The sequence below is a fragment of the Triturus cristatus genome, chromosome 5_2 (genome assembly GCF_964204655.1).
Source record: "Triturus cristatus chromosome 5_2, aTriCri1.1, whole genome shotgun sequence".
Lineage (NCBI taxonomy): Eukaryota > Metazoa > Chordata > Amphibia > Caudata > Salamandridae > Triturus > Triturus cristatus.
The window spans coordinates 553,621,248-553,642,355 of NC_140588.1; the positions used below are offsets into that span (position 1 = coordinate 553,621,248).

Consider the following 21,108-nt stretch of genomic DNA (forward strand, 5'->3'; position numbering starts at 1 on the left):
TGACAGAAGAGATTTGCCTCAGGGGGCAACTTATCTTTCATTGAAAAATATTATCTCACATAAAAACCACTGTTCAACAGAGTTATAACGTTATTTGAGTCTTTTGGGCAACATCCTTCCCCAACATAGTTCAATATGCAAAAGTTTACCAGAATAGGAAAGCAATCCAATTCAGTTTCTCTTTGACAGTAGAATATTAAAAACTTTGACATTTCCACATTGCTGCAGCAGTTTGCACTCCTTTCACATGGGAGGTTCCATGGTGTAATGGTTAGCACTTTGGACTTTGAATCCAATGATCCGAGTTCAAATCTCGGTGGGACCATTTTATGACTCTTGACCAAATCATTTTCTTTCAAGTGTATTCATTAATATCACATATCTAATACCGGTAGGGTGAAAAATTAATGTATTGATTATACTCTAAAAGTTTACTAGATGTGAGCAAATAATAGAATTTTTACAATACCTGGAAACTAAATGGCTCAAAATAATGAGAGATTTTACAAACTCACTCTGGTTTCTCAAACTCATCACAGGGGCCTGATGCACGACATTACTTTTTAAAATCTTACTGTTATTGATAAGGGGAACAAGGAACTTTTTAATTGCAAAGCATTCATTAAAACAAAACTTGAGGAGTCAAACTTTGTATTACGGGGACCGAAGATGTGCAGTTTGAATAATAATCTTGAAATTCAGACGTACAAAGATTTTACACACTGATTTTCAACAGTAAATCCACAACCAATAAAGTTGAATCTTTTGAAAGACATGTCAAAGGTGTGAATCTGAAATTCACTTTCAAAGAAATTCACAATGAAATGCACTGTGTAAGTCCAGCATGTTGTCAGCTAAGAAATCAGCAAAAATGAACTATCTCATTACTGGCCATATAGATGAGAAAGGAAAATAAACTCATGTTTACAATGTGGATGTGAAAGAACAGTTTCTAGGTTCAGCTTCAATATTTATGTTTATGAATAATTGATATGTTCATATTGTCTAACAGCTATCTAGATGGATAAAGCTATGTTTGCATCTATACATACTTATGCGTTCATACGCATCAGTATAAAACATTGATATTAGGTTTTTTCTAGACCAAATTCTAAAAAATGAGTTAAACAGTGAATCTCATAATTGTAGTAGGTCCCACCGAGATTTGAACTCGGATCGCTGGATTCAGAGTCCAGTGTGCTAACCATTACACCATGGAACCCTCTCACACAAGAGTGCCTTTTCCATTGAGACAAAAGAGAGCGCATCAGTGATGTCCTTCTCTTATATTGATAAAAAGATATCTCATTTGAATGGTCATAGTGGATAGAGATTTAATGTGATTTGATTCTTTTCAGCTATATTCTCTATAAAAGTGTTAAATATTCAAATGTTTATCTGAATATAAAAGTTATATCACAATGTTCATCTTTGCCTGTAGCATAATAAAACAGTCTACATTTCCAGACTACTGAAGCAATGTCTCTGTCTCCTGCATGGGTGGCTCGATAGAGCAATGGTTGGCAATTTGGACTTTGCATCCAATGATCCGATTTGAAACCTTGGAGGGACTTTTTTTATTACTCTTGAGCTTTTCCATTTCTTCATCTTTGTTCATTGATAGCTCAAATCCAACACCAGTAGGTTGAAAGAGTCAATTATTAAATGCTTTCAAAATGTCCATCAGCTTGAACAAGTTACATCAATACAAACTTTACAATAATTTGACGTCAAATTTCTTCACAAAGTAGTTAGCCATTATAAAATCATATCCTGATTTTCTCAAACACATTTCAGACGGGTGATTCACAGCATCACTTTTTTAATCTTTCCCGCTATTGATAAGGCGAAAATAGCACATTTTGAATGAGAAGTTTTCTTCAATCAGACATAGAGGAACCCAAATGATGATCTCATTCAGCTAGTAAAAATGTTGTTTTATATTAGTATGGAAATCGTGAAAAGAAAATGTTTTTCATGCTGATTTACAACAGTTGATCTCCAATAGTAAAATATAAGCTTTTGGTCGGAGGCATGACAGGTACTGATCAAATTCTCATTTTTGAACTTCATTCACAAATCATATGATATGCTTTGTATACATCAACTGTATTGTTGGATCAATAATGAGTAAAAAGTGACTATCTCAATTTCAGGACATATAAAAGAGAAAGAAGTAGAAACTCATGTTTCAAATGCTGAGAGGCAACAACTGTTCATGATTTTCACCTCCACTAATTATATTTATTTTTATAATCTATATGTTTATATGTTCCTATAAATATACAGAGACATATAGCTATATATACAGAGATACATATGTACAGGTTGATTTTTACATGTTTATAAGTAAATGTGATGTTGTTCCAAATAAAACTTTTAAGAACTGAATGGAAAAGAAAATTGTAATGTTCAGATAAGTCCCACTGAAATTTGTACTCAGATCCCTGTTTTCAGAGTCCAGAGTGCTAACCACGACACCATCCACCCTCCCGTACCAGGGTGAGCTTTCCATTTTGACAGAAGAGATTTGCCTCAGGGGGCAACTTATCTTTCATTGAAAAATATTATCTCACATAAAAACCACTGTTCAACAGAGTTATAACGTTATTTGAGTCTTTTGGGCAACATCCTTCCCCAACATAGTTCAATATGCAAAAGTTTACCAGAATAGGAAAGCAATCCAATTCAGTTTCTCTTTGACAGTAGAATATTAAAAACTTTGACATTTCCACATTGCTGCAGCAGTTTGCACTCCTTTCACATGGGAGGTTCCATGGTGTAATGGTTAGCACTTTGGACTTTGAATCCAATGATCCGAGTTCAAATCTCGGTGGGACCATTTTATGACTCTTGACCAAATCATTTTCTTTCAAGTGTATTCATTAATATCACATATCTAATACCGGTAGGGTGAAAAATTAATGTATTGATTATACTCTAAAAGTTTACTAGATGTGAGCAAATAATAGAATTTTTACAATACCTGGAAACTAAATGGCTCAAAATAATGAGAGATTTTACAAACTCACTCTGGTTTCTCAAACTCATCACAGGGGCCTGATGCACGACATTACTTTTTAAAATCTTACTGTTATTGATAAGGGGAACAAGGAACTTTTTAATTGCAAAGCATTCATTAAAACAAAACTTGAGGAGTCAAACTTTGTATTACGGGGACCGAAGATGTGCAGTTTGAATAATAATCTTGAAATTCAGACGTACAAAGATTTTACACACTGATTTTCAACAGTAAATCCACAACCAATAAAGTTGAATCTTTTGAAAGACATGTCAAAGGTGTGAATCTGAAATTCACTTTCAAAGAAATTCACAATGAAATGCACTGTGTAAGTCCAGCATGTTGTCAGCTAAGAAATCAGCAAAAATGAACTATCTCATTACTGGCCATATAGATGAGAAAGGAAAATAAACTCATGTTTACAATGTGGATGTGAAAGAACAGTTTCTAGGTTCAGCTTCAATATTTATGTTTATGAATAATTGATATGTTCATATTGTCTAACAGCTATCTAGATGGATAAAGCTATGTTTGCATCTATACATACTTATGCGTTCATACGCATCAGTATAAAACATTGATATTAGGTTTTTTCTAGACCAAATTCTAAAAAATGAGTTAAACAGTGAATCTCATAATTGTAGTAGGTCCCACCGAGATTTGAACTCGGATCGCTGGATTCAGAGTCCAGTGTGCTAACCATTACACCATGGAACCCTCTCACACAAGAGTGCCTTTTCCATTGAGACAAAAGAGAGCGCATCAGTGATGTCCTTCTCTTATATTGATAAAAAGATATCTCATTTGAATGGTCATAGTGGATAGAGATTTAATGTGATTTGATTCTTTTCAGCTATATTCTCTATAAAAGTGTTAAATATTCAAATGTTTATCTGAATATAAAAGTTATATCACAATGTTCATCTTTGCCTGTAGCATAATAAAACAGTCTACATTTCCAGACTACTGAAGCAATGTCTCTGTCTCCTGCATGGGTGGCTCGATAGAGCAATGGTTGGCAATTTGGACTTTGCATCCAATGATCCGATTTGAAACCTTGGAGGGACTTTTTTTATTACTCTTGAGCTTTTCCATTTCTTCATCTTTGTTCATTGATAGCTCAAATCCAACACCAGTAGGTTGAAAGAGTCAATTATTAAATGCTTTCAAAATGTCCATCAGCTTGAACAAGTTACATCAATACAAACTTTACAATAATTTGACGTCAAATTTCTTCACAAAGTAGTTAGCCATTATAAAATCATATCCTGATTTTCTCAAACACATTTCAGACGGGTGATTCACAGCATCACTTTTTTAATCTTTCCCGCTATTGATAAGGCGAAAATAGCACATTTTGAATGAGAAGTTTTCTTCAATCAGACATAGAGGAACCCAAATGATGATCTCATTCAGCTAGTAAAAATGTTGTTTTATATTAGTATGGAAATCGTGAAAAGAAAATGTTTTTCATGCTGATTTACAACAGTTGATCTCCAATAGTAAAATATAAGCTTTTGGTCGGAGGCATGACAGGTACTGATCAAATTCTCATTTTTGAACTTCATTCACAAATCATATGATATGCTTTGTATACATCAACTGTATTGTTGGATCAATAATGAGTAAAAAGTGACTATCTCAATTTCAGGACATATAAAAGAGAAAGAAGTAGAAACTCATGTTTCAAATGCTGAGAGGCAACAACTGTTCATGATTTTCACCTCCACTAATTATATTTATTTTTATAATCTATATGTTTATATGTTCCTATAAATATACAGAGACATATAGCTATATATACAGAGATACATATGTACAGGTTGATTTTTACATGTTTATAAGTAAATGTGATGTTGTTCCAAATAAAACTTTTAAGAACTGAATGGAAAAGAAAATTGTAATGTTCAGATAAGTCCCACTGAAATTTGTACTCAGATCCCTGTTTTCAGAGTCCAGAGTGCTAACCACGACACCATCCACCCTCCTGTACCAGGGTGAGCTTTCCATTTTGACAGAAGAGATTTGCCTCAGGGGGCAACTTATCTTTCATTGAAAAATATTATCTCACATAAAAACCACTGTTCAACAGAGTTATAACGTTATTTGAGTCTTTTGGGCAACATCCTTCCCCAACATAGTTCAATATGCAAAAGTTTACCAGAATAGGAAAGCAATCCAATTCAGTTTCTCTTTGACAGTAGAATATTAAAAACGTTGACATTTCCACATTGCTGCAGCAGTTTGCACTCCTTTCACATGGGAGGTTCCATGGTGTAATGGTTAGCACTTTGGACTTTGAATCCAATGATCCGAGTTCAAATCTCGGTGGGACCATTTTATGACTCTTGACCAAATCATTTTCTTTCAAGTGTATTCATTAATATCACATATCTAATACCGGTAGGGTGAAAAATTAATTTATTGATTATACTCTAAAAGTTTACTAGATGTGAGCAAATAATAGAATTTTTACAATACCTGGAAACTAAATGGCTCAAACTAATGAGAGATTTTACAAACTCACTCTGGTTTCTCAAACTCATCACAGGGGCCTGATGCACGACATTACTTTTTAAAATCTTACTGTTATTGATAAGGGGAACAAGGAACTTTTTAATTGCAAAGCATTCATTAAAACAAAACTTGAGGAGTCAAACTTTGTATTACGGGGACCGAAGATGTGCAGTTTGAATAATAATCTTGAAATTCAGACGTACAAAGATTTTACACACTGATTTTCAACAGTAAATCCACAACCAATAAAGTTGAATCTTTTGAAAGACATGTCAAAGGTGTGAATCTGAAATTCACTTTCAAAGAAATTCACAATGAAATGCACTGTGTAAGTCCAGCATGTTGTCAGCTAAGAAATCAGCAAAAATGAACTATCTCATTACTGGCCATATAGATGAGAAAGGAAAATAAACTCATGTTTACAATGTGGATGTGAAAGAACAGTTTCTAGGTTCAGCTTCAATATTTATGTTTATGAATAATTGATATGTTCATATTGTCTAACAGCTATCTAGATGGATAAAGCTATGTATGCATCTATACATACTTATGCGTTCATACGCATCAGTATAAAACATTGATATTAGGTTTTTTCTAGACCAAATTCTAAAAAATGAGTTAAACAGTGAATCTCATAATTGTAGTAGGTCCCACCGAGATTTGAACTCGGATCGCTGGATTCAGAGTCCAGTGTACTAACCATTACACCATGGAACCCTCTCACACAGGAGTGCCTTTTCCATTGAGACAAAAGAGAGCGCATCAGTGATGTCCTTCTCTTATATTGATAAAAAGATATCGCATTTGAATGGTCATAGTGGATAGAGATTTAATGTGATTTGATTCTTTTCAGCTATATTCTCTATAAAAGTGTTAAATATTCAAATGTTTATCTGAATATAAAAGTTATATCACAATGTTCATCTTTGCCTGTAGCATAATAAAACAGTCTACATTTCCAGACTACTGAAGCAATGTCTCTGTCTCCTGCATGGGTGGCTCGATAGAGCAATGGTTGGCAATTTGGACTTTGCATCGAATGATCCGATTTGAAACCTTGGAGGGACTTTTTTTATTACTCTTGAGCTTTTCCATTTCTTCATCTTTGTTCATTGATAGCTCAAATCCAACACCAGTAGGTTGAAAGAGTCAATTATTGAATGCTTTCAAAATGTCCATCAGCTTGAACAAGTTACATCAATACAAACTTTACAATACTTTGACATCAAATTTCTTCACAAAGTAGTTAGCCATTATAAAATCATATCCTGATTTTCTCAAACGCATTTCAGACGGGTGATTCACAGCATCACTTTTTTAATCTTTCCCGCTATTGATAAGGCGAAAATAGCACATTTTGAATGAGAAGTTTTCTTCAATCAGACATAGAGGAACCCAAATGATGATCTCATTCAGCTAGTAAAAATGTTGTTTTATATTAGTATGGAAATCGTGAAAAGAAAATGTTTTTCATGCTGATTTACAACAGTTGATCTCCAATAGTAAAATATAAGCTTTTGGTCGGAGGCATGACAGGTACTGATCAAATTCTCATTTTTGAACTTCATTCACAAATCATATGATATGCTTTGTATACATCAACTGTATTGTTGGATCAATAATGAGTAAAAAGTGACTATCTCAATTTCAGGACATATAAAAGAGAAAGAAGTAGAAACTCATGTTTCAAATGCTGAGAGGCAACAACTGTTCATGATTTTCACCTCCACTAATTATATTTATTTTTATAATCTATATGTTTATATGTTCCTATAAATATACAGAGACATATAGCTATATATACAGAGATACATATGTACAGGTTGATTTTTACATGTTTATAAGTAAATGTGATGTTGTTCCAAATAAAACTTTTAAGAACTGAATGGAAAAGAAAATTGTAATGTTCAGATAAGTCCCACTGAAATTTGTACTCAGATCCCTGTTTTCAGAGTCCAGAGTGCTAACCACGACACCATCCACCCTCCTGTACCAGGGTGAGCTTTCCATTTTGACAGAAGAGATTTGCCTCAGGGGGCAACTTATCTTTCATTGAAAAATATTATCTCACATAAAAACCACTGTTCAACAGAGTTATAACGTTATTTGAGTCTTTTGGGCAACATCCTTCCCCAACATAGTTCAATATGCAAAAGTTTACCAGAATAGGAAAGCAATCCAATTCAGTTTCTCTTTGACAGTAGAATATTAAAAACGTTGACATTTCCACATTGCTGCAGCAGTTTGCACTCCTTTCACATGGGAGGTTCCATGGTGTAATGGTTAGCACTTTGGACTTTGAATCCAATGATCCGAGTTCAAATCTCGGTGGGACCATTTTATGACTCTTGACCAAATCATTTTCTTTCAAGTGTATTCATTAATATCACATATCTAATACCGGTAGGGTGAAAAATTAATTTATTGATTATACTCTAAAAGTTTACTAGATGTGAGCAAATAATAGAATTTTTACAATACCTGGAAACTAAATGGCTCAAACTAATGAGAGATTTTACAAACTCACTCTGGTTTCTCAAACTCATCACAGGGGCCTGATGCACGACATTACTTTTTAAAATCTTAATGTTATTGATAAGGGGAACAAGGAACTTTTTAATTGCAAAGCATTCATTAAAACAAAACTTGAGGAGTCAAACTTTGTATTACGGGGACCGAAGATGTGCAGTTTGAATAATAATCTTGAAATTCAGACGTACAAAGATTTTACACACTGATTTTCAACAGTAAATCCACAACCAATAAAGTTGAATCTTTTGAAAGACATGTCAAAGGTGTGAATCTGAAATTCACTTTCAAAGAAATTCACAATGAAATGCACTGTGTAAGTCCAGCATGTTGTCAGCTAAGAAATCAGCAAAAATGAACTATCTCATTACTGGCCATATAGATGAGAAAGGAAAATAAACTCATGTTTACAATGTGGATGTGAAAGAACAGTTTCTAGGTTCAGCTTCAATATTTATGTTTATGAATAATTGATATGTTCATATTGTCTAACAGCTATCTAGATGGATAAAGCTATGTATGCATCTATACATACTTATGCGTTCATACGCATCAGTATAAAACATTGATATTAGGTTTTTTCTAGACCAAATTCTAAAAAATGAGTTAAACAGTGAATCTCATAATTGTAGTAGGTCCCACCGAGATTTGAACTCGGATCGCTGGATTCAGAGTCCAGTGTGCTAACCATTACACCATGGAACCCTCTCACACAAGAGTGCCTTTTCCATTGAGACAAAAGAGAGCGCATCAGTGATGTCCTTCTCTTATATTGATAAAAAGATATCGCATTTGAATGGTCATAGTGGATAGAGATTTAATGTGATTTGATTCTTTTCAGCTATATTCTCTATAAAAGTGTTAAATATTCAAATGTTTATCTGAATATAAAAGTTATATCACAATGTTCATCTTTGCCTGTAGCATAATAAAACAGTCTACATTTCCAGACTACTGAAGCAATGTCTCTGTCTCCTGCATGGGTGGCTCGATAGAGCAATGGTTGGCAATTTGGACTTTGCATCCAATGATCCGATTTGAAACCTTGGAGGGACTTTTTTTATTACTCTTGAGCTTTTCCATTTCTTCATCTTTGTTCATTGATAGCTCAAATCCAACACCAGTAGGTTGAAAGAGTCAATTATTGAATGCTTTCAAAATGTCCATCAGCTTGAACAAGTTACATCAATACAAACTTTACAATACTTTGACATCAAATTTCTTCACAAAGTAGTTAGCCATTATAAAATCATATCCTGATTTTCTCAAACGCATTTCAGACGGGTGATTCACAGCATCACTTTTTTAATCTTTCCCGCTATTGATAAGGCGAAAATAGCACATTTTGAATGAGAAGTTTTCTTCAATCAGACATAGAGGATCCCAAATGATGATCTCATTCAGCTAGTAAAAATGTTGTTTTATATTAGTATGGAAATCGTGAAAAGAAAATGTTTTTCATGCTGATTTACAACAGTTGATCTCCAATAGTAAAATATAAGCTTTTGGTCGGAGGCATGACAGGTACTGATCAAATTCTCATTTTTGAACTTCATTCACAAATCATATGATATGCTTTGTATACATCAACTGTATTGTTGGATCAATAATGAGTAAAAAGTGACTATCTCAATTTCAGGACATATAAAAGAGAAAGAAGTAGAAACTCATGTTTCAAATGCTGAGAGGCAACAACTGTTCATGATTTTCACCTCCACTAATTATATTTATTTTTATAATCTATATGTTTATATGTTCCTATAAATATACAGAGACATATAGCTATATATACAGAGATACATATGTACAGGTTGATTTTTACATGTTTATAAGTAAATGTGATGTTGTTCCAAATAAAACTTTTAAGAACTGAATGGAAAAGAAAATTGTAATGTTCAGATAAGTCCCACTGAAATTTGTACTCAGATCCCTGTTTTCAGAGTCCAGAGTGCTAACCACGACACCATCCACCCTCCTGTACCAGGGTGAGCTTTCCATTTTGACAGAAGAGATTTGCCTCAGGGGGCAACTTATCTTTCATTGAAAAATATTATCTCACATAAAAACCACTGTTCAACAGAGTTATAACGTTATTTGAGTCTTTTGGGCAACATCCTTCCCCAACATAGTTCAATATGCAAAAGTTTACCAGAATAGGAAAGCAATCCAATTCAGTTTCTCTTTGACAGTAGAATATTAAAAACGTTGACATTTCCACATTGCTGCAGCAGTTTGCACTCCTTTCACATGGGAGGTTCCATGGTGTAATGGTTAGCACTTTGGACTTTGAATCCAATGATCCGAGTTCAAATCTCGGTGGGACCATTTTATGACTCTTGACCAAATCATTTTCTTTCAAGTGTATTCATTAATATCACATATCTAATACCGGTAGGGTGAAAAATTAATTTATTGATTATACTCTAAAAGTTTACTAGATGTGAGCAAATAATAGAATTTTTACAATACCTGGAAACTAAATGGCTCAAACTAATGAGAGATTTTACAAACTCACTCTGGTTTCTCAAACTCATCACAGGGGCCTGATGCACGACATTACTTTTTAAAATCTTACTGTTATTGATAAGGGGAACAAGGAACTTTTTAATTGCAAAGCATTCATTAAAACAAAACTTGAGGAGTCAAACTTTGTATTACGGGGACCGAAGATGTGCAGTTTGAATAATAATCTTGAAATTCAGACGTACAAAGATTTTACACACTGATTTTCAACAGTAAATCCACAACCAATAAAGTTGAATCTTTTGAAAGACATGTCAAAGGTGTGAATCTGAAATTCACTTTCAAAGAAATTCACAATGAAATGCACTGTGTAAGTCCAGCATGTTGTCAGCTAAGAAATCAGCAAAAATGAACTATCTCATTACTGGCCATATAGATGAGAAAGGAAAATAAACTCATGTTTACAATGTGGATGTGAAAGAACAGTTTCTAGGTTCAGCTTCAATATTTATGTTTATGAATAATTGATATGTTCATATTGTCTAACAGCTATCTAGATGGATAAAGCTATGTATGCATCTATACATACTTATGCGTTCATACGCATCAGTATAAAACATTGATATTAGGTTTTTTCTAGACCAAATTCTAAAAAATGAGTTAAACAGTGAATCTCATAATTGTAGTAGGTCCCACCGAGATTTGAACTCGGATCGCTGGATTCAGAGTCCAGTGTGCTAACCATTACACCATGGAACCCTCTCACACAAGAGTGCCTTTTCCATTCAGACAAAAGAGAGCGCATCAGTGATGTCCTTCTCTTATATTGATAAAAAGATATCGCATTTGAATGGTCATAGTGGATAGAGATTTAATGTGATTTGATTCTTTTCAGCTATATTCTCTATAAAAGTGTTAAATATTCAAATGTTTATCTGAATATAAAAGTTATATCACAATGTTCATCTTTGCCTGTAGCATAATAAAACAGTCTACATTTCCAGACTACTGAAGCAATGTCTCTGTCTCCTGCATGGGTGGCTCGATAGAGCAATGGTTGGCAATTTGGACTTTGCATTAAAATGATCCGATTTGAAACCTTGGAGGGACTTTTTTTATTACTCTTGAGCTTTTCCATTTCTTCATCTTTGTTCATTGATAGCTCAAATCCAACACCAGTAGGTTGAAAGAGTCAATTATTGAATGCTTTCAAAATGTCCATCAGCTTGAACAAGTTACATCAATACAAACTTTACAATACTTTGACATCAAATTTCTTCACAAAGTAGTTAGCCATTATAAAATCATATCCTGATTTTCTCAAACGCATTTCAGACGGGTGATTCACAGCATCACTTTTTTAATCTTTCCCGCTATTGATAAGGCGAAAATAGCACATTTTGAATGAGAAGTTTTCTTCAATCAGACATAGAGGAACCCAAATGATGATCTCATTCAGCTAGTAAAAATGTTGTTTTATATTAGTATGGAAATCGTGAAAAGAAAATGTTTTTCATGCTGATTTACAACAGTTGATCTCCAATAGTAAAATATAAGCTTTTGGTCGGAGGCATGACAGGTACTGATCAAATTCTCATTTTTGAACTTCATTCACAAATCATATGATATGCTTTGTATACATCAACTGTATTGTTGGATCAATAATGAGTAAAAAGTGACTATCTCAATTTCAGGACATATAAAAGAGAAAGAAGTAGAAACTCATGTTTCAAATGCTGAGAGGCAACAACTGTTCATGATTTTCACCTCCACTAATTATATTTATTTTTATAATCTATATGTTTATATGTTCCTATAAATATACAGAGACATATAGCTATATATACAGAGATACATATGTACAGGTTGATTTTTACATGTTTATAAGTAAATGTGATGTTGTTCCAAATAAAACTTTTAAGAACTGAATGGAAAAGAAAATTGTAATGTTCAGATAAGTCCCACTGAAATTTGTACTCAGATCCCTGTTTTCAGAGTCCAGAGTGCTAACCACGACACCATCCACCCTCCCGTACCAGGGTGAGCTTTCCATTTTGACAGAAGAGATTTGCCTCAGGGGGCAACTTATCTTTCATTGAAAAATATTATCTCACATAAAAACCACTGTTCAACAGAGTTATAACGTTATTTGAGTCTTTTGGGCAACATCCTTCCCCAACATAGTTCAATATGCAAAAGTTTACCAGAATAGGAAAGCAATCCAATTCAGTTTCTCTTTGACAGTAGAATATTAAAAACTTTGACATTTCCACATTGCTGCAGCAGTTTGCACTCCTTTCACATGGGAGGTTCCATGGTGTAATGGTTAGCACTTTGGACTTTGAATCCAATGATCCGAGTTCAAATCTCGGTGGGACCATTTTATGACTCTTGACCAAATCATTTTCTTTCAAGTGTATTCATTAATATCACATATCTAATACCGGTAGGGTGAAAAATTAATTTATTGATTATACTCTAAAAGTTTACTAGATGTGAGCAAATAATAGAATTTTTACAATACCTGGAAACTAAATGGCTCAAACTAATGAGAGATTTTACAAACTCACTCTGGTTTCTCAAACTCATCACAGGGGCCTGATGCACGACATTACTTTTTAAAATCTTACTGTTATTGATAAGGGGAACAAGGAACTTTTTAATTGCAAAGCATTCATTAAAACAAAACTTGAGGAGTCAAACTTTGTATTACGGGGACCGAAGATGTGCAGTTTGAATAATAATCTTGAAATTCAGACGTACAAAGATTTTACACACTGATTTTCAACAGTAAATCCACAACCAATAAAGTTGAATCTTTTGAAAGACATGTCAAAGGTGTGAATCTGAAATTCACTTTCAAAGAAATTCACAATGAAATGCACTGTGTAAGTCCAGCATGTTGTCAGCTAAGAAATCAGCAAAAATGAACTATCTCATTACTGGCCATATAGATGAGAAAGGAAAATAAACTCATGTTTACAATGTGGATGTGAAAGAACAGTTTCTAGGTTCAGCTTCAATATTTATGTTTATGAATAATTGATATGTTCATATTGTCTAACAGCTATCTAGATGGATAAAGCTATGTATGCATCTATACATACTTATGCGTTCATACGCATCAGTATAAAACATTGATATTAGGTTTTTTCTAGACCAAATTCTAAAAAATGAGTTAAACAGTGAATCTCATAATTGTAGTAGGTCCCACCGAGATTTGAACTCGGATCGCTGGATTCAGAGTCCAGTGTGCTAACCATTACACCATGGAACCCTCTCACACAAGAGTGCCTTTTCCATTCAGACAAAAGAGAGCGCATCAGTGATGTCCTTCTCTTATATTGATAAAAAGATATCGCATTTGAATGGTCATAGTGGATAGAGATTTAATGTGATTTGATTCTTTTCAGCTATATTCTCTATAAAAGTGTTAAATATTCAAATGTTTATCTGAATATAAAAGTTATATCACAATGTTCATCTTTGCCTGTAGCATAATAAAACAGTCTACATTTCCAGACTACTGAAGCAATGTCTCTGTCTCCTGCATGGGTGGCTCGATAGAGCAATGGTTGGCAATTTGGACTTTGCATTAAAATGATCCGATTTGAAACCTTGGAGGGACTTTTTTTATTACTCTTGAGCTTTTCCATTTCTTCATCTTTGTTCATTGATAGCTCAAATCCAACACCAGTAGGTTGAAAGAGTCAATTATTGAATGCTTTCAAAATGTCCATCAGCTTGAACAAGTTACATCAATACAAACTTTACAATACTTTGACATCAAATTTCTTCACAAAGTAGTTAGCCATTATAAAATCATATCCTGATTTTCTCAAACGCATTTCAGACGGGTGATTCACAGCATCACTTTTTTAATCTTTCCCGCTATTGATAAGGCGAAAATAGCACATTTTGAATGAGAAGTTTTCTTCAATCAGACATAGAGGAACCCAAATGATGATCTCATTCAGCTAGTAAAAATGTTGTTTTATATTAGTATGGAAATCGTGAAAAGAAAATGTTTTTCATGCTGATTTACAACAGTTGATCTCCAATAGTAAAATATAAGCTTTTGGTCGGAGGCATGACAGGTACTGATCAAATTCTCATTTTTGAACTTCATTCACAAATCATATGATATGCTTTGTATACATCAACTGTATTGTTGGATCAATAATGAGTAAAAAGTGACTATCTCAATTTCAGGACATATAAAAGAGAAAGAAGTAGAAACTCATGTTTCAAATGCTGAGAGGCAACAACTGTTCATGATTTTCACCTCCACTAATTATATTTATTTTTATAATCTATATGTTTATATGTTCCTATAAATATACAGAGACATATAGCTATATATACAGAGATACATATGTACAGGTTGATTTTTACATGTTTATAAGTAAATGTGATGTTGTTCCAAATAAAACTTTTAAGAACTGAATGGAAAAGAAAATTGTAATGTTCAGATAAGTCCCACTGAAATTTGTACTCAGATCCCTGTTTTCAGAGTCCAGAGTGCTAACCACGACACCATCCACCCTCCCGTACCAGGGTGAGCTTTCCATTTTGACAGAAGAGATTTGCCTCAGGGGGCAACTTATCTTTCATTGAAAAATATTATCTCACATAAAAACCACTGTTCAACAGAGTTATAACGTTATTTGAGTCTTTTGGGCAACATCCTTCCCCAACATAGTTCAATATGCAAAAGTTTACCAGAATAGGAAAGCAATCCAATTCAGTTTCTCTTTGACAGTAGAATATTAAAAACTTTGACATTTCCACATTGCTGCAGCAGTTTGCACTCCTTTCACATGGGAGGTTCCATGGTGTAATGGTTAGCACTTTGGACTTTGAATCCAATGATCCGAGTTCAAATCTCGGTGGGACCATTTTATGACTCTTGACCAAATCATTTTCTTTCAAGTGTATTCATTAATATCACATATCTAATACCGGTAGGGTGAAAAATTAATGTATTGATTATACTCTAAAAGTTTACTAGATGTGAGCAAATAATAGAATTTTTACAATACCTGGAAACTAAATGGCTCAAAATAATGAGAGATTTTACAAACTCACTCTGGTTTCTCAAACTCATCACAGGGGCCTGATGCACGACATTACTTTTTAAAATCTTACTGTTATTGATAAGGGGAACAAGGAACTTTTTAATTGCAAAGCATTCATTAAAACAAAACTTGAGGAGTCAAACTTTGTATTACGGGGACCGAAGATGTGCAGTTTGAATAATAATCTTGAAATTCAGACGTACAAAGATTTTACACACTGATTTTCAACAGTAAATCCACAACCAATAAAGTTGAATCTTTTGAAAGACATGTCAAAGGTGTGAATCTGAAATTCACTTTCGAAGAAATTCACAATGAAATGCACTGTGTAAGTCCAGCATGTTGTCAGCTAAGAAATCAGCAAAAATGAACTATCTCATTACTGGCCATATAGATGAGAAAGGAAAATAAACTCATGTTTACAATGTGGATGTGAAAGAACAGTTTCTAGGTTCAGCTTCAATATGTATGTTTATGAATAATTGATATGTTCATATTGTCTAACAGCTATCTAGATGGATAAAGCTATGTATGCATCTATACATACTTATGCGTTCATACGCATCAGTATAAAACATTGATATTAGGTTTTTTCTAGACCAAATTCTAAAAAATGAGTTAAACAGTGAATCTCATAATTGTAGTAGGTCCCACCGAGATTTGAACTCGGATCGCTGGATTCAGAGTCCAGTGTGCTAACCATTACACCATGGAACCCTCTCACACAAGAGTGCCTTTTCCATTGAGACAAAAGAGAGCGCATCAGTGATGTCCTTCTCTTATATTGATAAAAAGATATCGCATTTGAATGGTCATAGTGGATAGAGATTTAATGTGATTTGATTCTTTTCAGCTATATTCTCTATAAACGTGTTAAATATTCAAATGTTTATCTGAATATAAAAGTTATATCACAATGTTCATCTTTGCCTGTAGCATAATAAAACAGTCTACATTTCCAGACTACTGAAGCAATGTCTCTGTCTCCTGCATGGGTGGCTCGATAGAGCAATGGTTGGCAATTTGGACTTTGCATCCAATGATCCGATTTGAAACCTTGGAGGGACTTTTTTTATTACTCTTGAGCTTTTCCATTTCTTCATCTTTGTTCATTGATAGCTCAAATCCAACACCAGTAGGTTGAAAGAGTCAATTATTAAATGCTTTCAAAATGTCCATCAGCTTGAACAAGTTACATCAATACAAACTTTACAATAATTTGACGTCAAATTTCTTCACAAAGTAGTTAGCCATTATAAAATCATATCCTGATTTTCTCAAACGCATTTCAGACGGGTGATTCACAGCATCACTTTTTTAATCTTTCCCGCTATTGATAAGGCGAAAATAGCACATTTTGAATGAGAAGTTTTCTTCAATCAGACATAGAGGAACCCAAATGATGATCTCATTCAGCTAGTAAAAATGTTGTTTTATATTAGTATGGAAATCGTGAAAAGAAAATGTTTTTCATGCTGATTTACAACAGTTGATCTCCAATAGTAAAATATAAGCTTTTGGTCGGAGGCATGACAGGTACTGATCAAATTCTCATTTTTGAACTTCATTCACAAATCATATGATATGCTTTGTATACATCAACTGTATTGTTGGATCAATAATGAGTAAAAAGTGACTATCTCAATTTCAGGACATATAAAAGAGAAAGAAGTAGAAACTCATGTTTCAAATGCTGAGAGGCAACAACTGTTCATGATTTTCACCTCCACTAATTATATTTATTTTTATAATCTATATGTTTATATGTTCCTATAAATATACAGAGACATATAGCTATATATACAGAGATACATATGTACAGGTTGATTTTTACATGTTTATAAGTAAATGTGATGTTGTTCCAAATAAAACTTTTAAGAACTGAATGGAAAAGAAAATTGTAATGTTCAGATAAGTCCCACTGAAATTTGTACTCAGATCCCTGTTTTCAGAGTCCAGAGTGCTAACCACGACACCATCCACCCTCCCGTACCAGGGTGAGCTTTCCATTTTGACAGAAGAGATTTGCCTCAGGGGGCAACTTATCTTTCATTGAAAAATATTATCTCACATAAAAACCACTGTTCAACAGAGTTATAACGTTATTTGAGTCTTTTGGGCAACATCCTTCCCCAACATAGTTCAATATGCAAAAGTTTACCAGAATAGGAAAGCAATCCAATTCAGTTTCTCTTTGACAGTAGAATATTAAAAACGTTGACATTTCCACATTGCTGCAGCAGTTTGCACTCCTTTCACATGGGAGGTTCCATGGTGTAATGGTTAGCACTTTGGACTTTGAATCCAATGATCCGAGTTCAAATCTCGGTGGGACCATTTTATGACTCTTGACCAAATCATTTTCTTTCAAGTGTATTCATTAATATCACATATCTAATACCGGTAGGGTGAAACATTAATTTATTGATTATACTCTAAAAGTTTACTAGATGTGAGCAAATAATAGAATTTTTACAATACCTGGAAACTAAATGGCTCAAACTAATGAGAGATTTTACAAACTCACTCTGGTTTCTCAAACTCATCACAGGGGCCTGATGCACGACATTACTTTTTAAAATCTTACTGTTATTGATAAGGGGAACAAGGAACTTTTTAATTGCAAAGCATTCATTAAAACAAAACTTGAGGAGTCAAACTTTGTATTACGGGGACCGAAGATGTGCAGTTTGAATAATAATCTTGAAATTCAGACGTACAAAGATTTTACACACTGATTTTCAACAGTAAATCCACAACCAATAAAGTTGAATCTTTTGAAAGACATGTCAAAGGTGTGAATCTGAAATTCACTTTCAAAGAAATTCACAATGAAATGCACTGTGTAAGTCCAGCATGTTGTCAGCTAAGAAATCAGCAAAAATGAACTATCTCATTACTGGCCATATAGATGAGAAAGGAAAATAAACTCATGTTTACAATGTGGATGTGAAAGAACAGTTTCTAGGTTCAGCTTCAATATTTATGTTTATGAATAATTGATATGTTCATATTGTCTAACAGCTATCTAGATGGATAAAGCTATGTATGCATCTATACATACTTATGCGTTCATACGCATCAGTATAAAACATTGATATTAGGTTTTTTCTAGACCAAATTCTAAAAAATGAGTTAAACAGTGAATCTCATAATTGTAGTAGGTCCCACCGAGATTTGAACTCGGATCGCTGGATTCAGAGTCCAGTGTGCTAACCATTACACCATGGAACCCTCTCACACAAGAGTGCCTTTTCCATTGAGACAAAAGAGAGCGCATCAGTGATGTCCTTCTCTTATATTGATAAAAAGATATCGCATTTGAATGGTCATAGTGGATAGAGATTTAATGTGATTTGATTCTTTTCAGCTATATTCTCTATAAAAGTGTTAAATATTCAAATGTTTATCTGAATATAAAAGTTATATCACAATGTTCATCTTTGCCTGTAGCATAATAAAACAGTCTACATTTCCAGACTACTGAAGCAATGTCTCTGTCTCCTGCATGGGTGGCTCGATAGAGCAATGGTTGGCAATTTGGACTTTGCATCCAATGATCCGATTTGAAACCTTGGAGGGACTTTTTTTATTACTCTTGAGCTTTTCCATTTCTTCATCTTTGTTCATTGATAGCTCAAATCCAACACCAGTAGGTTGAAAGAGTCAATTATTGAATGCTTTCAAAATGTCCATCAGCTTGAACAAGTTACATCAATACAAACTTTACAATACTTTGACATCAAATTTCTTCACAAAGTAGTTAGCCATTATAAAATCATATCCTGATTTTCTCAAACGCATTTCAGACGGGTGATTCACAGCATCACTTTTTTAATCTTTCCCGCTATTGATAAGGCGAAAATAGCACATTTTGAATGAGAAGTTTTCTTCAATCAGACATAGAGGAACCCAAATGATGATCTCATTCAGCTAGTAAAAATGTTGTTTTATATTAGTATGGAAATCGTGAAAAGAAAATGTTTTTCATGCTGATTTACAGCAGTTGATCTCCAATAGTAAAATATAAGCTTTTGGTAGGAGGCATGACAGGTACTGATCAAATTCTCATTTTTGAACTTCATTCACAAATCATATGATATGCTTTGTATACATCAACTGTATTGTTGGATCAATAATGAGTAAAAAGTGACTATCTCAATTTCAGGACATATAAAAGAGAAAGAAGTAGAAACTCATGTTTCAAATGCTGAGAGGCAACAACTGTTCATGATTTTCACCTCCACTAATTATATTTATTTTTATAATCTATATGTTTATATGTTCCTATAAATATACAGAGACATATAGCTATATATACAGAGATACATATGTACAGGTTGATTTTTACATGTTTATAAGTAAATGTGATGTTGTTCCAAATAAAACTTTTAAGAACTGAATGGAAAAGAAAATTGTAATGTTCAGATAAGTCCCACTGAAATTTGTACTCAGATCCCTGTTTTCAGAGTCCAGAGTGCTAACCACGACACCATCCACCCTCCCGTACCAGGGTGAGCTTTCCATTTTGACAGAAGAGATTTGCCTCAGGGGGCAACTTATCTTTCATTGAAAAATATTATCTCACATAAAAACCACTGTTCAACAGAGTTATAACGTTATTTGAGTCTTTTGGGCAACATCCTTCCCCAACATAGTTCAATATGCAAAAGTTTACCAGAATAGGAAAGCAATCCAATTCAGTTTCTCTTTGACAGTAGAATATTAAAAACGTTGACATTTCCACATTGCTGCAGCAGTTTGCACTCCTTTCACATGGGAGGTTCCATGGTGTAATGGTTAGCACTTTGGACTTTGAATCCAATGATCCGAGTTCAAATCTCGGTGGGACCATTTTATGACTCTTGACCAAATCATTTTCTTTCAAGTGTATTCATTAATATCACATATCTAATACCGGTAGGGTGAAAAATTAATTTATTGATTATACTCTAAAAGTTTACTAGATGTGAGCAAATAATAGAATTTTTACAATACCTGGAAACTAAATGGCTCAAACTAATGAGAGATTTTACAAACTCACTCTGGTTTCTCAAACTCATCACAGGGGCCTGATGCACGACATTACTTTTTAAAATCTTACTGTTATTGATAAGGGGAACAAGGAACTTTTTAATTGCAAAGCATTCATTAAAACAAAACTTGAGGAGTCAAACTTTGTATTACGGGGACCGAAGATGTGCAGTTTGAATAATAATCTTGAAATTCAGACGTACAAAGATTTTACACACTGATTTTCAACAGTAAATCCACAACCAATAAAGTTGAATCTTTTGAAAGACATGTCAAAGGTGTGAATCTGAAATTCACTTTCAAAGAAATTCACAATGAAATGCACTGTGTAAGTCCAGCATGTTGTCAGCTAAGAAATCAGCAAAAATGAACTATCTCATTACTGGCCATATAGATGAGAAAGGAAAATAAACTCATGTTTACAATGTGGATGTGAAAGAACAGTTTCTAGGTTCAGCTTCAATA

At 33.7% G+C, this 21,108-nt stretch overlaps 16 non-coding genes across 16 annotated transcripts; 9 read left to right on the forward strand and 7 right to left on the reverse strand.

The window, feature by feature from the left end:
- Window positions 1-253: 253 nt before the first annotated feature.
- Window positions 254-325, forward strand: TRNAQ-UUG (transfer RNA glutamine (anticodon UUG)). Its single transcript has one exon. It is a non-coding gene; the product is annotated as a tRNA-Gln (tRNA).
- An 825-nt stretch (window positions 326-1,150) lies between these two features.
- TRNAQ-CUG (transfer RNA glutamine (anticodon CUG)) lies at window positions 1,151-1,222 on the reverse strand. Its single transcript has one exon. It is a non-coding gene; the product is annotated as a tRNA-Gln (tRNA).
- A 1,548-nt stretch (window positions 1,223-2,770) lies between these two features.
- Window positions 2,771-2,842, forward strand: TRNAQ-UUG (transfer RNA glutamine (anticodon UUG)). Its single transcript has one exon. It is a non-coding gene; the product is annotated as a tRNA-Gln (tRNA).
- Window positions 2,843-3,667: 825 nt separating this feature from the next.
- Window positions 3,668-3,739, reverse strand: TRNAQ-CUG (transfer RNA glutamine (anticodon CUG)). The gene has a single exon. It is a non-coding gene; the product is annotated as a tRNA-Gln (tRNA).
- A 1,548-nt stretch (window positions 3,740-5,287) lies between these two features.
- TRNAQ-UUG (transfer RNA glutamine (anticodon UUG)) lies at window positions 5,288-5,359 on the forward strand. The gene has a single exon. It is a non-coding gene; the product is annotated as a tRNA-Gln (tRNA).
- Window positions 5,360-7,804: 2,445 nt separating this feature from the next.
- TRNAQ-UUG (transfer RNA glutamine (anticodon UUG)) lies at window positions 7,805-7,876 on the forward strand. The gene has a single exon. It is a non-coding gene; the product is annotated as a tRNA-Gln (tRNA).
- An 825-nt stretch (window positions 7,877-8,701) lies between these two features.
- Window positions 8,702-8,773, reverse strand: TRNAQ-CUG (transfer RNA glutamine (anticodon CUG)). Its single transcript has one exon. It is a non-coding gene; the product is annotated as a tRNA-Gln (tRNA).
- A 1,548-nt stretch (window positions 8,774-10,321) lies between these two features.
- On the forward strand, window positions 10,322-10,393 carry TRNAQ-UUG (transfer RNA glutamine (anticodon UUG)). Its single transcript has one exon. It is a non-coding gene; the product is annotated as a tRNA-Gln (tRNA).
- An 825-nt stretch (window positions 10,394-11,218) lies between these two features.
- On the reverse strand, window positions 11,219-11,290 carry TRNAQ-CUG (transfer RNA glutamine (anticodon CUG)). Its single transcript has one exon. It is a non-coding gene; the product is annotated as a tRNA-Gln (tRNA).
- Window positions 11,291-12,839: 1,549 nt separating this feature from the next.
- TRNAQ-UUG (transfer RNA glutamine (anticodon UUG)) lies at window positions 12,840-12,911 on the forward strand. Its single transcript has one exon. It is a non-coding gene; the product is annotated as a tRNA-Gln (tRNA).
- Window positions 12,912-13,736: 825 nt separating this feature from the next.
- On the reverse strand, window positions 13,737-13,808 carry TRNAQ-CUG (transfer RNA glutamine (anticodon CUG)). The gene has a single exon. It is a non-coding gene; the product is annotated as a tRNA-Gln (tRNA).
- A 1,549-nt stretch (window positions 13,809-15,357) lies between these two features.
- On the forward strand, window positions 15,358-15,429 carry TRNAQ-UUG (transfer RNA glutamine (anticodon UUG)). The gene has a single exon. It is a non-coding gene; the product is annotated as a tRNA-Gln (tRNA).
- An 825-nt stretch (window positions 15,430-16,254) lies between these two features.
- On the reverse strand, window positions 16,255-16,326 carry TRNAQ-CUG (transfer RNA glutamine (anticodon CUG)). The gene has a single exon. It is a non-coding gene; the product is annotated as a tRNA-Gln (tRNA).
- Window positions 16,327-17,874: 1,548 nt separating this feature from the next.
- TRNAQ-UUG (transfer RNA glutamine (anticodon UUG)) lies at window positions 17,875-17,946 on the forward strand. The gene has a single exon. It is a non-coding gene; the product is annotated as a tRNA-Gln (tRNA).
- Window positions 17,947-18,771: 825 nt separating this feature from the next.
- On the reverse strand, window positions 18,772-18,843 carry TRNAQ-CUG (transfer RNA glutamine (anticodon CUG)). Its single transcript has one exon. It is a non-coding gene; the product is annotated as a tRNA-Gln (tRNA).
- Window positions 18,844-20,391: 1,548 nt separating this feature from the next.
- TRNAQ-UUG (transfer RNA glutamine (anticodon UUG)) lies at window positions 20,392-20,463 on the forward strand. Its single transcript has one exon. It is a non-coding gene; the product is annotated as a tRNA-Gln (tRNA).
- The last annotated feature ends 645 nt before the right edge of the window (window positions 20,464-21,108 follow it).